Source organism: Mesocricetus auratus, unplaced genomic scaffold (genome assembly GCF_017639785.1).
Source record: "Mesocricetus auratus isolate SY011 unplaced genomic scaffold, BCM_Maur_2.0 Super-Scaffold_100691, whole genome shotgun sequence".
Lineage (NCBI taxonomy): Eukaryota > Metazoa > Chordata > Mammalia > Rodentia > Cricetidae > Mesocricetus > Mesocricetus auratus.
Window position 1 is genome coordinate 30,860,155 of NW_024429267.1, and position 15,635 is coordinate 30,875,789.

Consider the following 15,635-nt stretch of genomic DNA (forward strand, 5'->3'; position numbering starts at 1 on the left):
ATGAGAAATGCACAGCAGCAAGTGTCTTCTTCAGAATCTCTAAACTCACACTGAAGGCACAGTAAAGAAGTCATCACAAAACAGAGATCAGGGCTCCATATGGACCCATAAACACAGACTCCCAATCCCAAGTGTGTATGCTGCTCTGTGTCTGAATGTCCTCGTTCAGCAACAGGATTCATGGTTGACTGACTATTGGAAAACAATCTCTCATGTCTAACATATTTGAATATTTAATTAGAGGTGTGTGTGTGTGTGTGTGTAAGCACTTGTATGTAGTGTTGCGCTTGAACCCATGATCTTCTGCAAATAGCTCAGTGCTTTATTAATGAATAAAATCCTCAGCACCCAGAACTTTCCCTTTTAGAGTTTTTATTGCAAATAGACTTTCAGAAACCTACAACACTGTCTGCCTCACTGTCTATCATCTGGTAACAGTATGCATTATTCATATGATCGACTCAAAGCAAGTAGCCACATACAAGCTTACAAGACCTTTACTTTAATATCAACTGGTGTAATAAAAAAAAAGAAATTCACAAGAGAAAAACACCATTCAACAAAACTTGAGTGGCAGGGTTTTTATCAGGATAAAGTGAATGAAAACTCTCGTGAAGGAATTGGGGAGACCTGTCTCTGGGGACAGAAGCTTCAGAGGAGAAGAGAGAGGCAGTGAGGAGAGAGAGAGACAGAGAGGTAGAGAATCGGAGAGAAAGGGAGGGAGGGAGATAGACAGAGAGAGGGGATGAGTGGTGGACAGGGACCATTCAAAAGGGGACATAGTGAATATGCACAGGTGGTGCTCTTAGTGGCTGCAGCTGAGGGTATATCCTATCAGACCCCAAGGGCAGGCCAGTACAGATGCCTGAATATTAACAGCAACTGTCTAACAGTGTTGTGTTTAAGGATGGTTCTATAGAGATTTTGGCAACAAATGGGCAATCGAAAAAATTCTATAGGGAGTTTCAGAATGATGCTACTCAGGTTATCAAAGGCGGTTCCTCTAATCCCAAACCATCTGAGTATCTTTTGTGGCAAGACACAAGACAACATTGTTTGAAACTTGACATTTTCCACTGTTAAAGTTCTTTCAATGTATCTGATTCACAGTTAATCTAGTCTGCTAAATATGTGTTTGCTTAAAATATTTTAAACACCATTTATCACATTTGTTTATTGTATGCAAGTGTGCATGCCTATACACACATGTCTCACAGCTGTCAGAGGAAAAAGGAGAGATTCAAAATAAATATAAGATTTATCACCAACAGAAAGTTTATAAATGGAGCATAGTAAGAGAACATGTGTTCACTAATAATCTTTAAAAATTCAACATTGGATGTATGGTATCCTCATAATGAAGCATTCAGAATACAGTACACTCAGAATTAAGCTTTTCATTAAAATGACAGTGCTTACGCTGCATTTCTTGGTAGAATTTCAAGACTGTTATTAAATGTATAAAGAATTTTGATGGGAGCTGCTAATGCCCTTTTTATTATTGTAGAAGATAGATGCTTTGTTGGAAATAAACTCACCTCACGATTACTCATTCAGCATGCTAATTAATAGAACAGAAGCATAGATTTGTTAATTAAAATAAGATACCTCAGGGAATTGAAATTAATTTGGTGTCCTACCAGACAGCCTTATATCAACAAATTTCCCAGATGTTTTGTCAGCATTGTGTGAAAATAGATAAAGCTGGTTTTACTAGTGAGAAGAAATCTACCATTTTAGACCAGTTACAACGCGTGTGGTGGATTAATGTAGTTGTTCATTAAAATTAATCTCCATGGGTGTGGTAGAGAATTCAAAAGTGTTTTCAGATGTTATGTGTATAAGCCATTTGTTCAACTGTGATCCACTTTAATCAGGACTGAAAGCTGTAGCCATCTGGCAGATGTTTCCTGGCCTCTGTGAAGAGTTGGGGTGTTCATTTCTGCATCTATTGAGCACATGTCCAGGTCACCAGAAATACCACAACAATTTGCACCCTAATTAGCAATATCAACCGCACATTGTGAACTGTGTTGTCATGGGCCATAGCTGTGCTCCAAAGCTGGAAAAGTCTATTCAGACACAAATAGAAATGCCTTTTGGGGTCAGTACTGGAAAACTTGCCTTTCTGTGCAATGTGATTTCAGAAGCAAATATTTTCTTTTTGCTTGAGATATTTATGTCATTTTTCTTTTTAATTAATATTATAAAATGTAATGTAGATTAAGGTATACTGACTCTATAGTTCTCAATATATTTAGGTGCCAGGCCTGTCAGATAATCTGACTAAAAGTTGCAGGCTTCTGCCTTAAATTTATCTTGCATAGTACATCAGAAACACATACTTATGTCTTGGCACAAATAAAAACTATACTGAATATGATCAGTAACTTAACTGTCATACATAGAGTAATAATATCAGACAAATGTGTTATTATAATATTAAGTCTAGTAAAAGCATACATGGTAAGAATTTCTTTCCTTCAATAAACTCTACATCACTTTTTTCATATTCTGAAAAGAATGGTATATAGCACACCATGCCCACACACACCACACATACACATACATTCCAACACACCACACACACACACACACACCCCACTTAGCACACACAGCACACATACAACCCACACCATAACACATAGACACATACCATACATACAGATACACACACATATACACCATATGCCACACACATACACCATACCACGCACTACACGTATGCACATGTACAGACACACCACACACACAAACATACTACATAAAACACACATATGCACATGCAGCATTCACATACTACAGATACACATATACACATACACCACACACATCACATGCACACATATACACACCACATACTCACATACACACCACACACACATCATGCCACACACACACTACAGAGTTTACACACACACATGAAATGGGGAATCTCTGTGAGAACTGAGGCTCTCTGTGCTGCTCTTAGATGACCATGAGTATATTGCATTAGAGCCTAAACACTCTGATCAAATTTACAGCTGAACCTTAGACAGGCACAACACAGAGTTTTGGGTTACTTGAAAATACAATTCTTGAGAAATTGTTGCTGCTGTTAGTGATACTAATGTATACTGAAAGGATGTTTTGTAAGCTGGAAATTTATTAACTATTAATTATTGATGTAGATAATTATTTATTCGTTTTAATAAACATTTTATACAAATCTCAAAACAAGGTTTATGAATTCATATTATGATTTGGAGGTGGACCAAAATTAATGCCAGCATGTATATTAGGTTCTTCTGGGAGACAATATTTACTGATAGAATTAAAAACAGCATCAAAGATGTGGCACGAGTAACATCAGAATTAGAAGACAAGAAAAGCAAACCAAGAGAAAACAATGTCAAATATGTCAAAGAAAGAAACTGTTTTAAAACAAAGGATTTGTCAACAGTCAAGGGCGGGGAGAGGCCACATGAATCAGGATTTCAAAGCACATTCGGTTTTGGCAACCACAGGGTCCTGTTACCTTGGAAACAGCCAAGTGAGAAGGATAGGCCTGTGAATCGCTTAGTGGAAGCCTGAGGTCACTTCTCTACAGAGTGAATGGGTGGCAGGTGGGGATAGGGAGCAGAAAAAAGGCAAATATTGACATATATTTTAGGAAGCTGCTTTTGAAATGAAAGAGACAAAGGGGTTGGCATTGCCACTGACAGGGATACAAAGGAGAGAGACTGTGCTTCACATTTTCTTTCAAGTGATACTAAAATTCCTGCACAAAGCATCTCACATAGATTTAAGAACTTCCTCTCAAGAAGGGGAAGTCAATTAAACATTACAATGGATTACTACATGTTCTTTGTAGGCTCTCCTCCCGGCTGCGTGCATCGAATTACTCGTTAAAGAAGCTAGAAGGTGAAGAGATAAATCAAAGTGCCCCTTTCCATCCCACGGCAGCTGTCATTTGTTGATTTTTACTTAAACTACCTTTCTGAGAAGCATATGGAGGGGGGCTAGTGAACCATTTTAAATCTTTCTTGGACATAAAAATAAGAAAACGTGGAAGAAAAATTAAACTGTGGTCATCCATAATCCCTCATGCCATTTTCTTACCTCGAAATACTTGCAGCCAAATGCCATTTCAACTTCCACATTTTTTCCTTGCTTTTTTTGCTCCAACCTAAACCATTGGATTCTGTCTGTGTGTTCTTTTGTCCACTAATTCATACAGCCATAAGTACATTAAAGCTCCAGGGAAACACTGGATAAATACCCACGTGTTTGTTATGTATAATAATTTTTAAAACTGAGAAGTCTCAAGTATAATATTTTTTTCTCCTTAAACCAGCAGCCTAGAGAATTTGGTGGGCTCTATCAGATGCACTAGGATCTACTTTCATAACCATACTTTAGTTACAAAAAAAGCTGAAACTGTTTAGTCTTGTATTGCCCTCATCCTTTCAAGGTTTTGGTGGCAGAATAGCACAGACTTTTCATGTCGATGAATAGTCAGATTTCTCATTGTCATGGTCTTGCAGAAATACAGATTACTTGTAGACACTGTATCTGTTTCAAAATGTACTCCATATAATACACAGAGATTGTAGTTGTTCATAAATTCCTCAATGCTGTTCTGTTAATGTGCATAATAGAGCAGCCAACAAGTGTTCAGAAGACAAGCATGGCAAGCCTGAAGAAGTACCATGACAATGACCTTGGCCTGAGAGATCACAGGCTACTCTTTCTCCCCTTTGGTCTATGAAAGAACAGTTGTGTCTGATCACCTATTTGCTTAACTTTCTGGTTGGAAACATATTAGTAGAGAACGCTGGTTCTTCTATTAGGAGAAAGCTGATTATTTTGTCATGTCTACCTTACTGTCAGTTCTGAAAGCTTTGTATCATTGACACTTACGGAGAAACTTTTAACAAATACTGAGAAATGGATCGCGTGATATTTTTTATTTTTCAGGACAATGAAATCTCTGGAAAACATGGAGTCCCAAATCTGAGCTTCTGAACCCCACTAGAACCTTAGCTCTTGTTCTCTCCCTAGTGCTCACAGGGCTCAGATACTTCTCATGGAAATTGAGGGTTTAATACGACACATTTGGAAACCCATTTGCCAGAGTCTTGATATTTTTTCTGTCCTAACTTGGCCTACTTTCTGTTGAATACCAACCAATTGACATGGTTGATACCAAATTTTGTGAAAAATAATATATATTATCAACAAAAGAGAGGAAATTTTTACCTTGTTTTGCTATGATTAGCTAAACCAATACAAATGGATCTCTAGTCCCTTAATAGAGCAAAATCGGATGCAAATTATTCAAACCTATTTCCTCCAACAAGCACAACACCTGACAGCTACTTCCAAGCTTATTTCATAGGAAAAAGTTCATTATTTCAAAACCTTAGTCTTGCTGTAAGACTATTTCTGTTATGCAACACCAGTCAGGCATATGCAAACCCCAATTGGAGCTTTAAAACAGATTAAGTAATTCTCAGAGTTAGAGTTTGAAACTTGCAGCTCAGTTTGGGGTCAGTTCCCATCTCCTGAATTCTATCAGTGTGCTTCCAAAGAAATGGGATTGAAGCTCACAGAATCTTCACTTTGCTCCTCAATATGGCGTTTACCTAATATATATCACACACACACATCCAGGCAATTTCCTTGTTCAACCCAGGTCTCCCTTGAGGCAGGGCCTTCCTGGTTGTGTAGTGCCCAGTGTTGTTGTAAATAAGACAAGGAAGTTTTGTGTATTAATTGCAATGATCTTTCTGAGTGTTGAAAATTTCTAGCTCTGATAAAGTCAGAAAAGTTTTCCAGGGCATGAGGAGGTGACTGGGTGTGTAAATTACTTGCTTGGCAAGTATGAGGACCCAAGTTTGAATCATTAGACCCCTATGAAGATGCCTGGTGTGGTCCTGTGCAGAACAAACATCTGAAACTCCCATGCTACAGTTAGATGGGATGCAGAGACAGAAGAACCCACAGAATCTCCAGGACACAAGATTGTCCCAAGAAAGGTGGAAGGTGAGGACTGATGCCATGAGACCAAGAAGTCTTTGAAGTTATCCTCTGGTCTATAGCTTGTGCTGGTATGCTCCTACCCACAGTTACACATATAAAAGTGTGCATACACATGCTTATACTTACATGTGTGTGCACACACTCACACGCGCGTGTGCACAAACACACACACACACACACACGTGCACCATAGAGTCAAAAAAGAACAAAAGAAAAATATCTTTTCTCCCTGAAACCTACCTACCCCCATACAACTCTGTGCCTTATCTGAGATAGATTTCTATGTCAATTTAGAAGTACTAGGATACAGGAAGTGGAGGACAGTGGAAGACACGAGCTGTGCATACTGTCTATCATAACCCTTGCCCCCTTCATCCTCTTTAGAAAGCCAGTCAGCTCTTCTTCTGGACCATCTGCTAATTTACATGCTCTCTCCTGAGATGATGACATCTGAACTGGTCTTCTTTTCAGCTCCACCATTCCCGTGTTTATAAGCAAACTCTTTGTAATAAGCATCCCCGATTTTCCCTGAGTCCTGGAGGGGACTCTTGGTATACACACGGGCATGGCACCAAGTGACCTTTCTAGGGATCATGCTTCATATTCATGATACCTGATCCATTAATGTAAGCCTCCTTCAGAAGACAAGGGAAGCAACGGGGCCATCTGAAGGAAGGAATTTATGGGGAAGAAAACCCTTAAATAAAGTCAGCATAGGTGCTTCTGTTCCTCTTCAGTTAGGAGAAACAACCCTATACCTACTCTTTCCTGTGAAAAACATCATTCCCAATTGATAAACAACAAAACAGTGATTTGAAGTTTGTTCCAAGTGACCAGGACATCAGTGTCTAATCAAACAGCTACTGCAAAACTAAGTCATATGCCAACCCCATCACTGGGTCATTGTCTTTATGCCTCTTTGAGTCTATAGCAGGTATACTTAAAGATATTTTGGAAACACATGCCTGATCAGAAGATCAAAGATGTTACAAAATTCTTATACCTAAATTATTAGAAATATCTGAAAATATTTATAATTTGATCCTAACTTCATTCTTCACTTATTTATTTAAGTACTACATATTAACTAAATTATATTAGGTTATCTATTTAATATTTAATGAAATACTTTGTTTGACTACATTTTAAAGCATTGAAAATGTACAATTACTTTTATGGTTTTATGATTTCTATAAACACACCTTCTATTGTTTACCCAAAGCAAGTTCTCTGTGTCCCAGCCATTCATTAACTTAAAAAATTGAAAACCAGCAAAAGATTTATAATATGATGACATATAATACTGCAGAATGAAGTCGTATGACAGAAAATATAATAAGGGACAAATAATCTTAAGTTCTAAATTGTTCACTAAGAGGAAATTATTCTCAGCACTAAGGTCTAATTAATTCTCTTGTCAGACAATCAATTGCTCAAAATGTCACCCCATGAGTGCCTGTTCCTTCACTTGGAGCCACACGTGCAGTTATATTTAATTTTAAATGGAAGAGAATGAAAAACACCTTATAGTGTATAAATTATACAAAAATACAGCATTATTTATTTTTAAACATCAATGGGCTTATTAATCTTAGGGAAAAAGTGATAATGAGAATGCAATGATAGCTTCAGGAAGGTAACCTTGGTAACAGTTTGGCTGGTTTCCATGGTTGCAAAGAGTACAGCTGAGAGGCTCAAAGAATCACAATTTCCTTTGATTGGTAGATTCTGAAAATGATGATTTGGAAAGTGACAAGGGATTTAAAAAGAGAAAAAAAATCCCTTGTGAGGAATGAGACATTAAGTGTAATAATAGCACACTGATGGCTGGACACAAGACAGGCCTTTGAAATTTAATGAAACCTCCTTTTGCTCTTTCATAAAAAAAAATGGGTGGAATATCTCAATCTATAGCAGCGTGAATTCACAGACTGAACCCCTTGCTCCTGATTAGCTAACCAGAGTACATTATTGTCTATAATACGCTTTTTAAAATTGGCGTAAAATCTATTAATGGATTAAAGTGTGAATAAAAATTAAAATAAATTTCAAGACAGTGACTTAATGTGTATAAAATAAATGGTTTTTATGTCTTCATATTATATTGTGGAATTTGTCACTGAAAATAAATCAACAATTGGAAAACTTAAAATTAGTATTAAGAAATTCAGGACCATGTGTCTATTTCCTTAATTATTTGAGTATATGTAGTCATATAATTTTATTTTCTACTTGGCTTCTGTTTGAAGAATTAACTTCTGCTACTCGGTACAAAACTAGTACTAACTCTAAATGGCTACCCAAGCTGTACATTGGATCCTTGATAGATAAAGGAAATATCATATATTCAAAATGCATTTTCTAGCTTACCAAAAAATAATAACGGAACACATTACAGAATATCTGTGGCTGACAAGGAGCTGCTTGTCCTTGAAAATCACGGTGACAGAGTGTAAACCTTGTATTACTAACCCCAAAGACAGGAGGAGGAAATAACTGAATGTTACCCTTTAAAAAAATCTATTAATTTCTTATCATTTTCACAGAAATTAAAAAAATCATGAGTTGAACTTACCCATATAAATCAGCAATTTCTATAACACCTGGTTGTATTTTATTTATTTGTTAATGAATTCATTTTATGTGTATGGGTGTTTTGCCTGCATATATGGTTGTATGCCTCATCGTTGCCTGCTTCTCACAGAGGTCAGAAGAGGGCACCATATTACTGGGATTAAAATTACACAATTGTGGCACTCCTGCGTGAGATGAGCGGAGCCGGAGGCAAGAGCAGAGGCAGAACTCGGGATTTGACAAGATGACGGGGCTGCCCCGCAGGATCATCAAGGAAACCCAGAGTTTGCTGGCAGAACCAGTTCCTGGCATTAAAGCAGAACCAGAAGAGAGCAACACCCGTTATTTTCATGTGGTCATTGCTGGCCACCAGGATTCCCTCTTTGAGGGAGGGTCTTTTAAACTTGAACTATTCCTTCCAGAGGAATACCCAATGGCAGCACCTAAAGTACATTTCATTACCAAAATTTATCATCCTAATATAGACAAGTGGGGAAGAATATGTTTAGATATTTTGTAAGATAAGTGGTCCCCAGCACTGCAGATCCGCACAGTTCTGCTATCAATCCAGGCTTTGTTAAGTGCTCCTAATCCAGATGATCCATTAGCAAATGACATAACTGAGCAGTGAAAGACCAATGAAGCCCAAGCCATAGAAACAGCGAGAGCATGGACTAGGTTATATGCCATGAATAATATTTAAGTCGCTCAGATCATCAAGTGTACATCACTTGTCCTGTTCTGCCAAGACTCTTCCTTTTTTTTTGTTTGCATTTAATGGACACAGTCTTAGAAACATTACAGAATAAAATCCCAGGCATCCTCATCTTTGGTGATTACATGCACATTAGCAAATCTATGTCTTGTCCTGATTTACTGTTGTTAAGCATGAGCAGAGGCTAGAAGTATCATCTGGGTTGTTGTGAAATGTTTAAAAGCAGTGACTGCTTGGATTCGTTTCCCCATCATGGTTTAAGTACAAAGCACAGTAAATGAAGGTAGTTGTCAGGGTTAGCTGCCAGGGATATGGGTGTTTTTATTTTATTTTTTAGGGGGGGAAATAGTTTTATTTTAATTTTATGTTCTCCTTTCCCACTCCCCCTCTTATAGGATCTAATTGCAGTGGTTAAATGCAGCTAACCAGTTTTTTAGAATATGCCCTATAGCCAAGTCTAACTTTAGACACTGTAGATGGACAAGCTTGATTGTCTCAACCAAATTGGGAGCATTATATAAACATCACAGCCCTCACTAATAACATTGTGACTTTGCTGTTAAGTGTAGAGTCTCTGTCCCACACCGAAAAGAAAAGGAAAAAAGCTTGTGACCATTTTGCATGGCTTGTCTGGAAACTTCTGTAAATCTTAAGTTTTAGTAAAGTATTTTATTTCTACTTTGCCTTTGTACAGTTTATTTTACTGTGTTTATTTCACTTTCCCGATGTGACAATCATATTTAAAATTAAAACTGATGGAAAATTCAAAAAAATTACACAATTGTGAGCTGCTATGTGGGTGCTAGGAATTGAACCTACATCCGCTGGAAGAGCTGTCAGTGTTCTTAACTGCCGAGGCATCTTTGTATCCAAGCATATGATTTTAAAGGTTTATTTCTATACTTTTAATACTATTACATTTTTTGAAAACAATTTTTAATTATTTTTAGAAACACTCCTAATTACATATCCACCCTCCATTCCCTCACCCTCCCATCCTCCCATGTTTCCCACCGATGCCCTAACCCACTCACCACCCACTACCCAAGGATAGCGATACCCTCCACAGGGGATCATCGAAGTACATCACATTATTTGGTGGAGAGCCTAAGCCCTCCTTTCCATATCTGGGTTGCTATAGTATCCCTCCATAGGGAATGGACACCCAAAGTCCATTTGTGATCTAGGAGTAAACCCTGGCTCCTCTGTTAGAGGTTCCATAGACTGCCTTGGCCTCCTAGCTGGTACTCCCATTCAGAGGGCTTGGTTTGGTTCATTGCTGGCTCCCCTGCTTTACAACTAGGGTCTGCCTGCTCTCATTAGGTCAGGTCAACTGTTTCTGCAGGTATCTCCCTTTCCATCTTGGTTCATTTGATCATCTCTCCTCCCGTAGATGGATTCCAGGAGAATGGGTCAGTGCTCAGCTGTGGGGGCCTGTTTCTGCTTCAGTCAGCTACTGGGTCAAGGCTCTAGGAATGGTAACCAAAGTAGTCATAAATCTCATTATAGGGGAAGGACATCAAAGGCAGCCTCTCCACCATTGCCTACATTCTTAGTTGGGGTCATCCCTGTGGATTCCCTACCATTTCTTCTGTGCTACACCTCTCTCCAAACCTCTAATGGCTCCCTTTATAAAGGCATCTCCTTTCTTGCCCTCGTTTATTCCTCCCCTGTCTCAGTTCTCCTGTTATACTGCCCTTGTCCTCTTCTCTTCTTTCCATCTCCCTCCTTTCGCACCCCACCCCACACCCGTGCTCCCAATTTGCTCAGGGGTTCTTGTCCCCCTTACCTTCTTCGGGGACCATGAGCTTTTCTCTTGGGGTTCTCCTTGTTTTGTAGCTTTTCTGGTGATGTGGATTGTAAGCTGGTAATCCTTTTCTCTATACCTAAAAACCATAGAGGAGTGAGTACATACCATGTTTGTCTTTTTGTGACTGGGTTACCTTACTCAGGGTGGTTTCTTCTAGTTCCATCCATTTTCCTGCGAATTTCAGGATTCCATTGGGTTTTTTTTCTGCTTAGTAGTGCTACATTGTGTAAATGTACCACATTTTCTCTATCCATTCTTCAGTTGAAGGGCATCTAGGTTGCTTCCAGGGTCTAGCTAATATAAACAATGCTGCTATGAACAAAGATGAACATATATATTTGTTGTATGAATGTGCATTCTTTGGGTATATGCCAAGGAGAGGAATGGCTGGATCTTGAGGGAGACTCATTCCCATTTTCCTGAGAAACAACCATACTGGTTTCCAGAGTGGCTGTACACACAGTTATAGTAGAAGACTTCAACACCCTACTCTCACCACTAGAGAAGAAAACCAAACACAAACTTAACAAAGAAACAAAGGAACTAATAAAAGTTATGACCCAATTGGGTTTAACAGACATCTACAGAACATTTCAATCAAACACAAAAGAATATACGTTCTTCTCAGCTCCACTTGGAACCTTCACTAAAATCGACCACATACTCGGCAGCATAGCAAACCTCCTCCGATACAAAAAATTGGAATAACCCCTTGTATCTTATCAGAACACCATGCTTTAAGTTAAAATTCAACAACAACACAAATCACAGAAACCATACAAACTCATGTAAATTGGACAATGTGCAATTCCACCAATCCTGGGTCAAAGAAGAAAAAAAATTAAATTAAAGAATTCCTGGAATTCAATGAAAATGAAGACACAACATACCTAAACTTATGGGACACTTGAAAGCAGTGCTAGAGATAAAAGTTCATAGCACTAAGTGCCCACATGAAGAAACTGGAGAATAGTCACACTAGAGAATTAACAGCCCAACTGAAAGCTCTAGAACAAAAAGAAGCAAACTCACCCAGGAGGAGTAGATGCTAGGAAATAATTAAATTGAGGGCTGAAATCAATAAAGTAGAAACTAGGAAAACATTACAAAGAATCAGTGAAACAAAGAATTGGTTCTTTGAGAAAATCAACAAAATAGACAAACCTTTATCCAAGCTAAAAAAAAAAAAAGGTAGAGAGAGCATGCAAATTAACACAATCAGAAATGAAAAAGGGGACATAACAATGGACACTGAGGAAATCCAGAGAATAATCAGGTCATACTTTGAAAATCTGTCCTCAAAAAATTAGAAAATTTAATGAAAATTGACAATTTTTTGGATAGATATCACTTGCCAAAATAAAATAAAGAACAGATAAGAAATTTAAATGGGAAGCAGCTGTTCCTCAGGCAGCATCAGGTAAACAGGCCGGCTTCCCGGCCTGTGTTCCAGTGCCTGGAGATCGCCTGGGAACTGCACAGAGCTCCCAATCCCGGCGGGAGCCAAGCACCCCAGACTCCAGATCTTCTCTCCCACCAACGAGACCAGGAAACAAGAGGAGGCTGGGAGTCCAGGGAAGCAGCTGTTCCGGATCAGGTACAACAGGACCCAGCATAGGGTCCAGGGGACCAGGTAGGAGGCTAAGCGCCCCAGATTCCTGTTCTTCTTCTCCACCCACGGGACCAGCATTTGGACAAGGAATAGAAAAACCACCAGATTATTGGACTTGCTAGCACCCACCAAAAGGGAGCTCTGGTCCCCAGACCAGTAAGGGGCTCTTTCTGCACCCACTAGAAGAAGAGATGGGAAAGAGACAATGCAAAAACACAGTCAGCAACAGAAAAACAAATTCTAGAGACTTCACACCAGCAAGACCCCAACATTCTAATGTGAATGAAGCAGAAGAGAACGACCTTAAAAGCACTTTCATGAAAATGATAGAGGCCCTAAAAGAGGATATAGGAAAATCCCTCAAAGAAATGGAAGAAAAAACAAACCAAAAAATGCAAGAAATGGAAGAAAAAACAAACCAAAAAATGCAAGAATTGGAAGAAAAAACAAACCAAAAAAGGCAGGAAATGGAAGAAGAAATGGAGCAAAAAATGCAAGAAATGGAAGAAAAAACAAAGCAAAAAAATGCAAGAATTGGAAGAAGAAACATACCAAAAAAGGCAGGAAATGGAAGAAGAAACAAAGCAAAAAAATGCAAGAAATGGTAGAAAAAACAAAGCAAAAAATGAAAAAAATGGAAGAAGAAACAAACCAAAAAAGGCAGGAAATGGAAGAAGAAACAAAGCACAAAATGCAAGAAATGGAACAAAAAGCAAACCAAAAAATGCAAGAAATGGAAGAAAGAACAAACCAAAAAATTCATAAAAGGCAACAAACAGATGAAAAGATCAACAGAAAATTGCAAGAAGCAATGCAAACACTGCAAGGGTTGAAAACTGAAATAGAGACATTAAAAAAAAACACAATCTGAAGAAAGGCAGAAAATAGAAAAGCTGGACAAACAGTCAGGCACTACCAATACAAGCATTACCAACAGAATAGAAGAGATGGAAGAGAGAATCTCAAGTGTTGAAGATACACTAGGAGAAATGGATTTATCAACCAAAGAAAACCTTAAATCCAACAAATACTTAACACAAAACATCCAGGAAATATGGGACACCATGAAAAGACCAAACCTAAGAATAATAGGTATAGAAGAAGGAGAAGAAATCCAGCTCAAAGGGGCAGAAGGCATATTCAACAAAATCATAGAAGAAAACTTTCCCAACCTTAAGAAAGACATGCCAATGAAGGTACAAGAAGCCTACAGAACACCAAATAGAGTGGACCACAAAAAAAAATCCCCTCGTCACATAATAATCAAGACCGCAAACATACAGAATAAAGAAAGAATATTAAGAGCAGCTAAGGAAAAAGGTCAAGTAACATATAAAGGCAGACCTATCAGAATTACACCTGATTTCTCCATGGAAACTCTGAAAGCCAGAAGGTCCTGGATAGATATTCTACCTGCACTAAGAGACCATGGATGCCAGCCCAGACTACTATACCCAGCAAAGCTCTCAATCACTATAGATGGAGAAAACAAGATATTCCATGACAAAACTAGATTCAAGCAATATGTGTCCACTAACCCAGCCCTACAGAAAATTTTGGAAGGAAAACTCCAACCCAAGGAAGCTAACTACAACCAGAAAAACAAAAGCATTAGAGAATCCCTCTCTACCAACAGCCAAAAGAACAAAGGGGTGAAATTCCACACATAATTCCACCAACAACAACCATTGCAAATCGAAGAAGGATGAGCAATCAATGGTCATTAATATCCCTCAATATTAATGGCCTTAACTCACCCATAAAAAGACACAGACTAGCAGATGGATTCGAAGACAGAACCCTTCCTTCTGCTGCATACAAGAAACACACCTCACCCTCAAAGACAGACATTATCTGAGAGTTAAAGGTTGGGAAAAATTTTTTCAATCAAATGGACCCAAGAAACAAGCAGGGGTAGCAATCCTAATATCTAACAAACTAGACTTTAAAATAAAATCAATCCAAAGAGATGAAGGAGGTCATTACATACTCATCACAGGTGAAACCCACCAAGATGAAGTGTCTATCCTGAACATCTATGCCCCAAATACAAAGGCATCCACATTCGTTAAAGAAACATTATTAGAACTTAAATCTCATCTAAAGCCCCACACAGTTATAGTGGGAGATTTCAACACACCACTCTCACCACTAGACAGGAATACCAGACAGAAACTCAACAAATAAGCAAAGGGTCTAATAGAAGTAATGACCCAACTGGGATTAACAGATATCTATAGAACATTTCATCCACATAAAAAACAATATACCTTCCACATGGAACCTTCTCAAAAATCGACCACATACTTGGCAACATATCAAACCTCAGCAGCTACAAAAAAATTGGAATAACTCCATGCATCTTATCAGACCACCATGCTTTAAAATTAGAATTCAACAACAACAAAAATTGCAGAAAACCTACAAACTCATGGAAATTGAATAATGCTCAACTGCACCATCCCTGGGTCAAAGAGGAAATAAAAAAAGAAATTAAAGACTTCCTAGAATTCAATGAGAATGAAGACACAACATACCCAAACCTATGGGACACTTTGAAAGCAGTGCTACGGGGTAAGTTCATAGCACTAAGTGCTCACATGAAGAAACAGGAGAACAGTTATACCAGAGAATTAACATCACAGCTGAAAGCTCTAGAACACAAAGAAGCAAACTCCCCCAGGAGGAGTAGACGCCCGGAAATAATCAAATTGAGGGCTGAAATCAATAAAGTAGAAACCAGGAAAACAATACAAAGAATCAATGCAACGAAGAGTTGGTTCTTTGAGAAAATCAACAAGATAGACAAACCTTTGTCCAAACTTACCAAACAGCAGAGAGTGAACACGCAAATTAACAAAATCAGAAATGAAAAGGGGGACATAACAACAGACTCTGAG

General features: G+C 38.3%; 1 pseudogene; it reads left to right on the forward strand.

Annotated features, from left to right (window-relative positions):
- The first annotated feature begins 8,842 nt into the window (after positions 1-8,842).
- Positions 8,843-9,802, forward strand: LOC101828745 (annotated as a pseudogene).
- Positions 9,803-15,635: the final 5,833 nt, after the last annotated feature.